The following is a 12,031-nucleotide window of genomic DNA, read 5'->3' as shown; positions in this document are numbered from 1 at the left end:
GGCCTTTCTAAGATGATTACTCCATCTCTACAACGATTTTCAAAGCATTACTCCAAGAGGTTTATCTGGTAGGCGTGGCAAGCAGTCGTTTTTTTTTTATTAGCTAATCTCAATTGCGTAATTGCTACACATTGTTGGTTTTTTCGTTGTATCTTCCTGTTTTTTAGCTCGATTTCTTTCAAACCACAAAAGGTTTGAGGTTCAATAGTTAACCTATTCACCCACTGATTTTCAGCTTCTTCCCATATGCGGTTTATCCTGTACGCGTGACAACATATTGGTGTCATTTTTCGTGAATAATTGCTCATCACTCTTTGCCTGTTTATCGTATTCCAGTCAAAGTTGGTAACGAGATGCGCCTTTATATCCCCCTTCTGTGTGCCAAATTTCAAGGCAATCGGATGTGGCGTTCACATTTTATAGCAGTTTTTGTAAGTGTGTGACAAGAAAAAGAAAAATAATAAGAAAAAAAACCCGAAGAAACTGAGCCAATTTTTGAAGTCGCATATGTTGGGAACGCGTGAAGCGATTTCGCTCAAATTTGGAATGTGGAGTGCTGCAGTTAGAGGGCATGACCACAGCAAAAATCGTCTTGTTTCATCAAGGAAGCACAGAGCTACGGAGGTGCAAAAATTGCATTTTTTTTCTTCCTGTCAATATACTCACGGGTGTTACGCGCCGGCTTCTTGGGCCGCACGACACACTACTGTGTGTCTTGATAATAATTGTGAATAAATTGTATCCATGAATAAAATTAGTCTCGCATGAATACCACTTCACCTCTAATGGCTCAATTTACTTCGAGCACATTACATAACATTGGGACAAGTATGTAGAACTTATCAAAACAGAGCTCACCTGTATTCGAAACAGCTCCATTTCACTACTCAACACACTGAGAAACTACAAATAAACCTAATCCCACAATCGGTCTTAACATGTATGACTATATAATGGCACAAAGAGATAGCAAAAGATATCAAAGATTTCTTGGAATGGGTTAACATGATATATGCACATCTACCTGTGCAACATCAAGATGCGCTATATCCACTTCCTTAACAAGATATACGCACTGGTACCAGTGCATATATCTCGTTAACATTTTGAACCAGTGAAATATGTGATATATGTGCATTGGCTTTCCTTTGATCTGAGGTGTGAAAGTGGCACATATACAGATGCGTAAGATCGCTCAATGTAAAACTCTACATACATATGTAATACCAATTTTGTAAACACGCTTTCCAATTTTAGTCAGGTTCACTATGTACTTTTGTTCAAATTTTATGGGGATTAGCAAACCTATATATTTTAAGAAAGCTTAGAGCATGAAGAATATGAAAATCAATGTTTACATTTGAACAGGCTGCAAGGTCAGCAGTTTTAAATTTCAAAATGGCAGCCAATAAAATAAGAAATTCCTGATATATCAATTACCCTTTAAGGACCAAAAATTGTGTGCATAGTCTACCCTGAAAGCCCACACGTTTTATGATTATTGTGCATTTTTAATGTTTTTAAAAAATATAATAAGTTTATAGCATTGACAAAGCCCCTAAAAGTGCTAAATTGTATAACAAATTATACTAAAAGACTCGCCTGACAATAATGAACAACATTATCTAACTTACCAAAGTGTAGAACCAATGTCTTAAAAGCACTAAGGTGAGTTTCAAACACCTACATGCGATCGATTTCTTTGTGACACAATCAATAAAAACAGTCCGCCATTTTAGTTTTTTAAAACCGCATCACGTGATCTTGTATATCAAATTATTCGCCTTTAAACAGTGAGCACTCTGAGCTTTATTTGAAGTTAATACGATGAACACAGCCAAAGTTATGGAGCGATTTCTACCAGGTTAGTTTTATTGTTGTGTAAATATTAAATGTTTGTACTTTGTTAGGAATTTTACACAGGCTTAGTTTTGCGTGATAAGTTGGCCTTATATATCAAAAGAATCGCCTATGAATGGTGAATACAATGGTCCCTGTTTCGATCTAATAGCTTCATTTGTTGCGGAGTTATACCTCTTTGTTTACTGCCAATAATCTTGGACGTAATATTACGGCGCTGGTCTTTCGAGCAATACCTACTTTGGACGTAATATTACGGCAGCGGTCCTTAAAGGGTTAATTTGACATAAAAGTTCATTAAAGTTCATTAATGAACTCAATCAATTCTCTGGTGACATTTTTACATCTCTTCATTAGAGGTGATATAATCACGAATAATTAAGTTTTTACAAACGGAATAGAAGAACATCCATTATGCTGCAATAACTCAAGAATAATTTTTAGCAAAAAGAATTGAGGAATATTCCAGATTAATTGGATGAAATCTATGTATAACTGCTGCAAAGTATAAGTTTGGCTTCCACTGAAACAGTTCAAGCCTAAGAACAGCAGAGAAGATTGAGTTACTCTAATTGAGCAGTCACATACTCTAATAAAGCAGTCAACTTCGAGTTTATATTTCTAATGTAGCAGTCACTTTTGTGAAAATCCTAGCTAGTGTGCTTATGTTAGGCATAAATTTCAGGAGATTAGCTAATCTAAACCAAAACAGCCAAGCTGTAAAAAAAGAGTGCAGCCCTCAAAAAGGCCAGGATGAAAAAAGATGTGAAATCCAAAATGCAAATTCACCTGAATAGTCGTAATTAAATTTTTTGCCATTAATCTACCATCACAGCCATTTCTTGGCCGCCACCTTGGATTTCACATCTTTTTTCATCCTGGCCTTTTTGAGGGCTGCACTCTTTTTTTACAGCTTGGCTGTTTTGGTTTAGATATCACTTCTTTTTGTATTGCAAGCCACAAAGCCAGCCATTAACTGGCTTTGGTGCTTACTTTTAATTTTTTTTCTTTTCTGCAGGGATTGTGGAACAAAGGAAGAAATATTGTGTACAGTTTTTTGTCTGATTAAAAATATTTGTATATTTAACAATGAATGATAATCATATACTGTAGGTCATAAGGTGACTTCTTATACATAACTGAACTGTAGCTGAAACCCTCATTGTTTGTAGCTGAACTCTTTTCAGAGTGACTTGTTTCAAGCTGAACTCACTACATGATGATTTGTTTCCAACACATATTTCTACAGGGTGATTTGTTTGTAGCTGATCCCTATAGGGTAACTTGTATTTAGCTGATATCTCTACAGGGTGACTTCTTCTACCTGATCTCTCTACAGGGTGGTCTGTTCGTAGCTGAACTCTCTACAGGGTGAATTGTTTGCAGCTAAACTCTCTACATGATGGTTTCTTCGTAGCTGAACTCTCTACAAGGTAACTTCTTCTAGCTGATCTCTCTACAGGGTGACTTGTTTGTAGCTGAACTATTTGCAGGGTGGTTTTTAGTAGCTAAACTCTCTACATACAAAGGGACTTCTTCTAGCTGGTCTCTCTACAGGATGACTTGTTTCTAGCTGATCTCTCTGCAGGGTAATTGTTTGTAGCTGAACTTTCTACAGGGTGATTTTTTTTACAGCTGAACTCTCTACATAATAGTTTCTTTGTAGCTGAATTCTCTACAAGGTAACTTCTTCTAGCTGATCTCTCTATAGGGCAATTTGTTTTCAGCTGAACTCTCTACAGGATGGTTTCTTTGTAGCTGATCTCTCTACAAGGTGACTTCTTCTAGCTAATCTCTCTACAGAGTGAATTGTTTGTAGCTGAACTTTCTACAGGGTGATCTTTTTGTAGCTGATCTCTCTACAGGATGACTTGTTTCTAGCTGAACTCTCTACAGGATGATCTGTTCATAGCTGAATTCTCTACATGGTGGTTTCTTTGTAGCTGAACTCTTTACAAGGTGACTTCTTCTAGCTGATCTCTCTACAAGGTGACTTGTTTCTAGCTAAACTGTCTACAGGATGATCTGTTCATAGCTGAATTCTCTACATGGTGGTTTCTTTGTAGCTGAACTCTTTACAAGGTGACTTCGTCTAGCTGATCTCTCTACAGGGTGATTTATTTGTAGCTGAATTCTCTACAGAGTGACTTGTTGTAGCTGAACTCTCTACAAGGTGTTATAGTTGAATTCTCTTCAGTGTGACTTATAATGTTATGAATCTCTACAGCAACATATTTGTAGCTGATCTCTCTACAGGATGACTTGTTTCTAGCTGAACTCTCTACAGGATGATCTGTTCATAGCTGAATTCTCTACATGGTGGTTTCTTTGTAGCTGAATTCTCTACAAGGTAACTTCTTCTAGCTGATCTCTCTATAGGGCAATTTGTTTTCAGCTGAACTTCTCTACAGGATGGTTTCTTTGTAACTGATCTCCCTACAAGGTGACTTCTTCTAGCTAATCTCTCTACAGAGTGAATTGTTTGTAGCTGAACTTTCTACAGGGTGATCTGTTTGTAGCTGATTTCTCCACAGGGTGAGTTGTTTGTAGCCGAACTATCTGCAGGGTGATTTGTTTGCAGCTGACACAGCGCAACTGGAAGCATATACGGATATATACAAAACAGTCATTTTCAGACATATACGGAGAATATACAGACAAATACAGAGACGGAGCAAGATGGCAGGCCGTATACAGGTGTATAGCTTGCCAATGAACGACGTTACATATACGTGAACGCCTTCTTCTGTTCACATAATTGTGGCCAAGACTGACTGCATTGTGTGAAACGTCGTCAGGGACGAATCGCTATTGTGACAAAGAACCAGCCTCAGCTACTGATTGACTGACACTCGAGTGGCAGTATGGTGCAGCCGAAGCACAGATGGTAGAAGTGACTGATGTTTCGAGTGAGTACTATTTTGTATGTACAAATATAACAGCAGTTAGCCGCCGTCCTTGTTAAGCTACCAGCGGCCCTACTAACGGGAAGGAAGAACTGCCGGGTTTTGCCCACTCTTGGGTAACTCAGGCGCCCTTGTTCGCTTGTCCCTTTTATTCTTTTAGTCAATGGGTCGGGAAAAGAGAATGAACAACGGATGAAAAATCATGCGGTTAGCTACACTCAGGAAGAAAAGAAAGTCTTTGGGTAACATGCTGCCACAAACAGTGTCATGTAGCTACAGTCTCGGTGGACATGGAACAGACTTAAATGCTACAGATCGTATATTAGTTATAGTTATTTTCAGTTTGTATGAATTTGGTTAGACAATATGAATTCCTAGCCACTCTTTATAAACTTTAGCCAGAGAGATTCTTTGTGATGTACGAAATATCAGCATCATGTTATTAGTAAATTTGATTCAAGGTGCAAACGTTAGCAGATTCTTGATGGTAGATATTTAGTAGTGGCCCAACACCGCTTCACATAGTAAAACATCTGTTTTTTTGCTGACCCAATGACAAAACAGTGCTCTGGCTGTAGACTAGTTGTTCACTGCCAATCCGTATATGGCAGCATACTTCATCTGTTGTCTGAAGAGAAAGTGACATGGCCACAACAGACTAGTCGAGTCAATCCAATGGTCCCAGCATAGAATCTGGGCTGGCTTGATTTCTGTCGTCCTGGAACAGAAGTGTAAAACTCCGAGTGGGTCAATGAAGGTGAATCCATGGCAAAATTAAATTTTGTTGAGTCAGTCTGGCAATGCTCACCCTTCAAAAAGAACAACAGAAGCTTGCACACATGCAGTAGTACGCACGGGATTGCTTGAGTGTGGGATTGTAAGGGGTCATTCTTTACATGTACTCATAAAACTGTTGACACGCTTTACTTACCAGTTCTACTCGTCTGGTCTCTTGCGCGGGCATTCTGTGGGTTGCTTTGCATCTGTGGGAGCTGGTGCAATGTATTAAGAGACCCATCTGTGTCAGATGAGTCCCATACAAATATTAATTATTGTGATATTCCTGTAGTGTGCTTTATTTTAAATCTCTGTACCATGTTATAAAGTGCCCAGCTAGTTATGAATATAATAACTATGGTTACAGACAAAAGTGTAACTGTTGCATCTTTGTCTCATCTCTCTTGGGTGTGATGCATGTGACTGGCCTAGCCCAAACCCAAGACAACATGTGGCCATATATACCCCTTAGCTTTGTGTGCTAATAGTATTGGCAAGAATAAATAATAATTTACTGTAGGTATTGGTATGAATTTTACTTGTGTATACCATGTGTCCTGTGTACAATATCCTCTACTTATATAGCTGCGTGTAGGTCTCAAGAATGCCAAATGATGACACAGGCAATTTTAATTCTTTGGTGAGCTGTGAAGTCAGATGACCAACATGAAATTGCAGTAAGGGAAAGTCCATGCAGTGAGCCATTACCAATTAGTGTTATTATCACAATTTTTTTAATTTACAACAACTTCATAAATATTATAGGTTTTTTGACTGTTATATTCAATTACTTGCTAACGAATTTACTCAAGATGAGAAAGAAAGCTGATGACTATTTTCTTAAGTTGTAATTTTGTCTTATATCTCTAATTCTGTTCACAGAGCAGCACATCGACACTATGACACCAGCATTTACAGTGTCAACCATGAAGGAGTGAATGAATCGCACAAACAGTTAAAAAAGAGGTGCACATAAACTACAGATAGTCAGATACTGTAATAAGCAAGCTGTATTATGTTGACTGCATATGTCCTTTCATAGAAAAATTACATGCAGGACATGGACCTAAGAGAAGAGGGACGATGAAAGTAATCAGGTGTTACACGTCCTACTAACCACTGTGGAGATCTGACAGTATGCGTATATGTGTACCCTATAATAATTGGTGACTGTGCACTTATGCAATATAGACTTTGGACTACCTACATTTTTGAAATGCTGGAACATTGAATAAAGCATTGAAGGAAAGTGGATATTGTCTACTCCTTTGTAAACTCTGTATGATGTACATACCTGCTTGGGTGATTCAGTAAGTTATTTGTGCTGCATTGACCCTGTGTTTCTAGCAATCTTGAATCTTCAAGGTGCACAAGTGCTGAATATCACAGCATGGTATGTGGCATGCAAGATGCGGGTCACATGTATGTTTTTATATAGAGCACTCCAAGAGCAGTTAGTTTGAGAGATACCAATGTGAGTAGAGTTATACTGTATGGTTTTGCTAATTTTTATCTCATGTACTACAGCAGTCCCACAAGTTCAGTGCACCTACTCACCTTGAAACTGGCATTGGTAAGTATATTTACAACATGCGAAGTATGAACCTTAATGTTAACTATTTGCAGATGAAGAAATGATGCGATTGTTCTCAGCCGTATGAAGAAAGCAAGAATTGGGTAGTGTTGTGGGTCCTTGCTACACAGCTCAGTGATGATCAGGCAGAACAGTTATAACTGAAAACTCATTGACTATGAGGCTGTTTTACCTTCTTTTTTTTTCAGTTTCATTATTGTACAACTGTACTTTGTTTTGGCTCACGTGAAATAGCAACAATAAATCGAAAGCGACGTCATTAATTAAAAGAGTATTTCGGAGGGGATATGGGCCGTACGAGGGCAAGGCGTGGGTCTAGCAGAAGCGTATACAGCCGTATAGAGGATAGTATGCAGCCGTATTGAGGTATGTGTGACTCTGTGTGGGTCTATAATACGATTATACTCGTGACATATACAGAGGTGCCGTCTAAGTTAAGAGTCCAGGTTCGGGACAGACTGATCTATACGTTTGGGTTGACACTACGCGTATGTAATCAGTCTTTGTTTATATACGTGCTGTAGATGCTGCCATACCGATCAGTCTATGCCTCTCGTTGCGCTGTGTGAACTCTCTACAAGGTGATCCTTCTAGCTGACCTCTATACAGGGTGATCTGTTCATAGCTGAACTTTCTACAGGGTGATTTGTTTGCAACTGAACTCTCTACCTGATGGTTTCTTTGTAGCTAAACTCTCTACAAGGTAACTTCTAACTGATCTCTCTACAGGGTGAATTGTTTCTAGCTGAACTCTCCATAGGGTTATCTGTTTGTAATTGAACTCTCTACAGGATGGTTTCTTTGTAGCTAATCTCTCTACAAGGTGATTTGTTTCTATCTGATCTCTACAGGGTGACCTGTTTCTGGCCGAACTCTCTACAAGTGATTTCTTTGCAGCTGAACTCTCTACACAGTAGTTTCTTTGTAGCTGAACTCTCTACAAGGTGACTTTTTCTAGCTGACCTCTCTACAGAGTGAATTTTTGTAGCTGAACTTTCTACATACAAAGTGACTTGTTCTAGCTGGCCTCTCTACAGCATAACTTCTTTCTAGCTGATCTCTCTGCAGGGTGACTTGTTTCTAGCTGAACTCTACCGGGTGATCTGTTCATAGCTGAACTCTCTACAGGATGATTTGTTTACAGCTGAACTATCTACATGGTGGTTTCTTTGCAGCTGAATTCTCTACAAGGTGACTTCTTTTAGCTGAACTCTCTATAGGGCGATCTTTTCGTAGCTGAACTCTCTACAGGGTGATTTGTTTGTAGCTAAACTCTCTACGATTCGATTTGTTTGCAGCTGAACTCTCTACATGGTGGTTTCTTTGTAGCTGAACTCTCTACAAGGTATAGCTTCTTCTAGCTGATCTCTCTATACAGGGTAACTTGTTTCTAGCTCAACTCTTTACAGGGTGATCCTTTCGTAGCTGAACTCACTACAGGGTGATTTATTTGCAGTTGAACTCTCTACATGATGGTTTGTTTGTAGCTGAACTCTCTACAAGGTAACTTCTTCTAGTTAATTTCTCTACAGGGTGAGTTGTTTCTAGCTGATCTCTCTACAGGGTGATTTGTTTGTAGCTGAACTCTGTACAGTTTGATTTGTTTGCAGCTGAACTCTCTACATGATGGTTTCTTTGTAGCTGAACTCTCTACAAGGTAACTTCTTCTAGTTGATCTCTCTACAGGATGACTTGTTTCTAGCTGAACTCTCTACAGGATGTTCTGTTCATAGCTGAATTCTCTATATGGTGGTTTCTTTGTAGCTGAACTCTTTACCAGGTGACTTCTTCTAGCTGATCTCTTTACAGAGTGACTTGTTTCTAGTTGAACTCTCTACAGGATGATCTGTTCATAGCTGAATTCTCTACATGGTGGTTTCTTTGTAACTGAACTCTTTACAAGGTGACTTCTTCTAGCTGATCTCTCTACAGGGTGATCTGTTTGTAGCTGAATTGTCTACAGAGTGACTTGTTGTAGCCGAACTCTCTACAAGGTGACTTGTTTATAGTTGAATTCTCTTCAGTGTGACTTATAATGTTCTGAATCTCTACAGCAACATATTTGTAGCTGAACTCTCTACAGGGTGACTTGCTTGTAGCTGAATTGTTTATAAGATTAACTATTTGTAGCTGAACTCCCTACAGAATAACTTACAATGTCATATAATTCTATAATGGAGTAAGTTATAAACGTAGCTGAATGCTTTATTAGGGTGACTGTTCTATTAGAGTATCTCGATCTCGCATATGCTACACGTAGTTGGCTTTGGAATCATAACTCAGTGGTTTGTACTCCGATTCTTCTGTACTACTGCAAGGACTTATTATGATAATTATTCCAGCTACACACCGATTTTCAGCTCACTGCTCTAAGTGGTTTGCCTGGTAGGCATGAAAACTAATAGTTATTTTATTCATAAAAATCGATCGCGTAATTGTGACATAGGTTGGGTTTTGTGTCATATCTCGATGGCCTTTACATGGATTCCTTTCAAACCACAAAAAGGCACTCCTACGATAGTTACTCCATCTACATAGCAATTTTCAGCTCATTCCTTCAAGCGGTTTACCCTGTGGGCGTGACAGACCTTCGACCTTATTTTACGCAAATAATCGGTCATAACTCCGTGACTGTTCATCGGATTCCTACCAAACTTGGTACTGAGATTCGCCTTAATGAGCCCTTTAAGTGTGCCAAATTTCAAGCCCGATTGGAGCACCCATTCGCGTTTTATGGCGAATTTTGCAAAGTGTGCGAAAAGAAGAAAAAAATGAAGAAAAAAAACCCTAACTTTGGCTGCTCGTATCTCGGAAATGGCAGGAGAGATTTTCTTCAACTTTGGAATGTGGACTCCCCTACCTAGCCGGCACTTTTGTAGCAATTTTAGTTTCAATCGGATAAGGAATCACGGAGCTACAAAGGTGTGAAAATCACGTTTACTTTCTTCCTGTAAATATACTTACGGTGTGGCGCGCCGGCTTCTTGGGCCGCACGACACACTACCGTGTGTCTTGATACCTGGTTTGATAGAATAATTGTATTTAAATTCATTTACTGACTGCCAAGCATAATTTGACATACTGACTTGATTTTGCCAACCGCAGATGTACAATACATGCATTATGGTCTTGCCTCTGTCCTTCTTTGTGTTCCAGTTCTCTTCACTGAATATGCAAGCTGTCAATTCATGCTATATAGCGTGATGCGGCTTAACCGTGGCTGTGTTAGCTTATCACTAGTATTTTCCATAGCAATATGATTGATAGTTGAGACACTTCTCATGCTGATCTTTGTTTGCAACACTGTGTAATGGGAAAAGCATAGCTGAAAATGAAGCGTAATGGCTACCTCCCTTTTTGCTACATAATTGATAGTTGGCCATGCACTGTTTGTACATGCCCGATTAGTAGGTTATCCGGTTGGTGATTGTATTTTGTCCCAGGTCTAGTTATACAACCAAGTACTAAGAATAATACGAAATGCAGTTAAAATTACGTCATAAATAATAATGAATGAATAAATAATCAATAAATAATGTTAGGGAAAACTACAAGGCCTATGAACTTGCACTAACCGGGGTCCAACTCGCCGGTGAACGAAGGCACAAAGATATAATACTTACGCCTGTTCATGCTGATGAATTGAACGAACATGTAATTCTATATAACACACAGTACCACACCCATGATTCCAAAGGCTGGGAGAAGATTAGCGACCACAAGCGACCATCCACAGGTCTACTACTAACTTGTCTACTAATCATTTGTGTCCAGATCTTCATTGTAAAAGTATTCAGACAATTGCCAGGTGCCGCTGTAAGCTGTCCCAAGTTGCCATGCCAGCTGCCAGTACAGGCTGTACATGCGTTCAGGAGGATTATTAACAGAGGTATACTATGTTTTCACGTTGTAATACTGTTTGCATTGTTTGTTTGTGCTGTGTTTGTATTTAACTACCCAGTAACAATAATAATAATAATATCTCCTGTAGCTGTGAAGTGCCAATCACTACTGTAGCTACCATTCAATGTCTGCACACTGGCACTGATGTGCCATATCCATGAGTATTCCTTTGAAGGCACTGCCACCTTTCACAGCGATCTGCTACACATTTTATTTCATCTTGCAGTAAATCCAAGACACCATGTGACCATTTTTTGACTAATCAGCCCATCTCATACTTAAAAACGTAACTCAGTGGATGGGTAAGATAACGGTTGTGTGTGACACACAGTGGAAATACTCAATTTCTTTTGTCCCAGATATCCCTGTATGCTGCCCTTCGCAACTCCAGCCATGTCATAATCCATCACCCTGATCCATCCGCAATTAAACAACTGGTATCACACAATGAGGACACAAATTGTGTAGATACATAAATTAATATCCTAGACTTAATTAAGCATTTGTTGGTCAGTATGAATTCTGAGGGCCTGCTATATATGTATATAATAATACACGTGACTGTTGTCGTGATTACTCAATAAAGCTTAAACATCTGATTATAATTGCAGTTATGTGCCAACACACACACGCACGCACACACTGTACTGGTCATACACTGCCTTATTGGTAGGTTGTCCCATTGGTGATTGTACTTGGTTGTATGTGCCCAGGGCCTAGTAAAAATAATAATAATAAGATGAACAAAATGGTATATTTTAGAAATAATAAAAAAAAAAACTTTTATTCATTCCTTTTGACTTCATATTTTCCAATGGGCCTAAATTTCTTCCTAATTAACTTCTAAGGCTTCTTTTGTGGTTGGGAAACTTCCTAAGATGGTGTTTAGGTGTGCGTTCTATTAGGATTTTGGCCAAAAACATAGGCAATCTCTATTATGAACCACTACTGTGTTCATGATACATAGAATGTTCTACAACAATCTAGTACT

General features: G+C 38.8%; 1 protein-coding gene and 1 long non-coding RNA gene across 10 annotated transcripts in view; one reads left to right on the top strand and one right to left on the bottom strand.

Moving 5' to 3' along the window:
- Positions 1–12,031, bottom strand: part of LOC136250691 (kinesin-like protein KIF21A) — a 465,334-nt gene that overhangs the window by 13,505 nt on the left and 439,798 nt on the right. The gene's annotated exons all lie outside the window — the stretch shown is intronic.
- On the top strand, positions 2,806–7,400 carry LOC136250690 (uncharacterized). Of its 8 annotated transcripts, XR_010698650.1 has the most exons (7): positions 2,809–6,509; positions 6,586–6,678; positions 6,735–6,853; positions 6,909–6,936; positions 6,982–7,017; positions 7,071–7,116; positions 7,170–7,400. It is a non-coding gene; the product is annotated as an uncharacterized lncRNA (long non-coding RNA). The 8 variants fall into 8 exon arrangements; XR_010698647.1 differs by having other exon boundaries at positions 2,806–4,769; positions 6,129–6,509; positions 6,735–7,017; XR_010698651.1 differs by having other exon boundaries at positions 2,806–6,239; positions 6,309–6,509; positions 6,735–7,017.

Source organism: Dysidea avara, chromosome 3 (genome assembly GCF_963678975.1).
Source record: "Dysidea avara chromosome 3, odDysAvar1.4, whole genome shotgun sequence".
In the NCBI taxonomy this organism is placed as follows: domain Eukaryota; kingdom Metazoa; phylum Porifera; class Demospongiae; order Dictyoceratida; family Dysideidae; genus Dysidea; species Dysidea avara.
The sequence above is the reverse complement of the archived record's forward strand: the minus strand, read 5'-3'. Positions and strand labels throughout refer to the sequence as shown.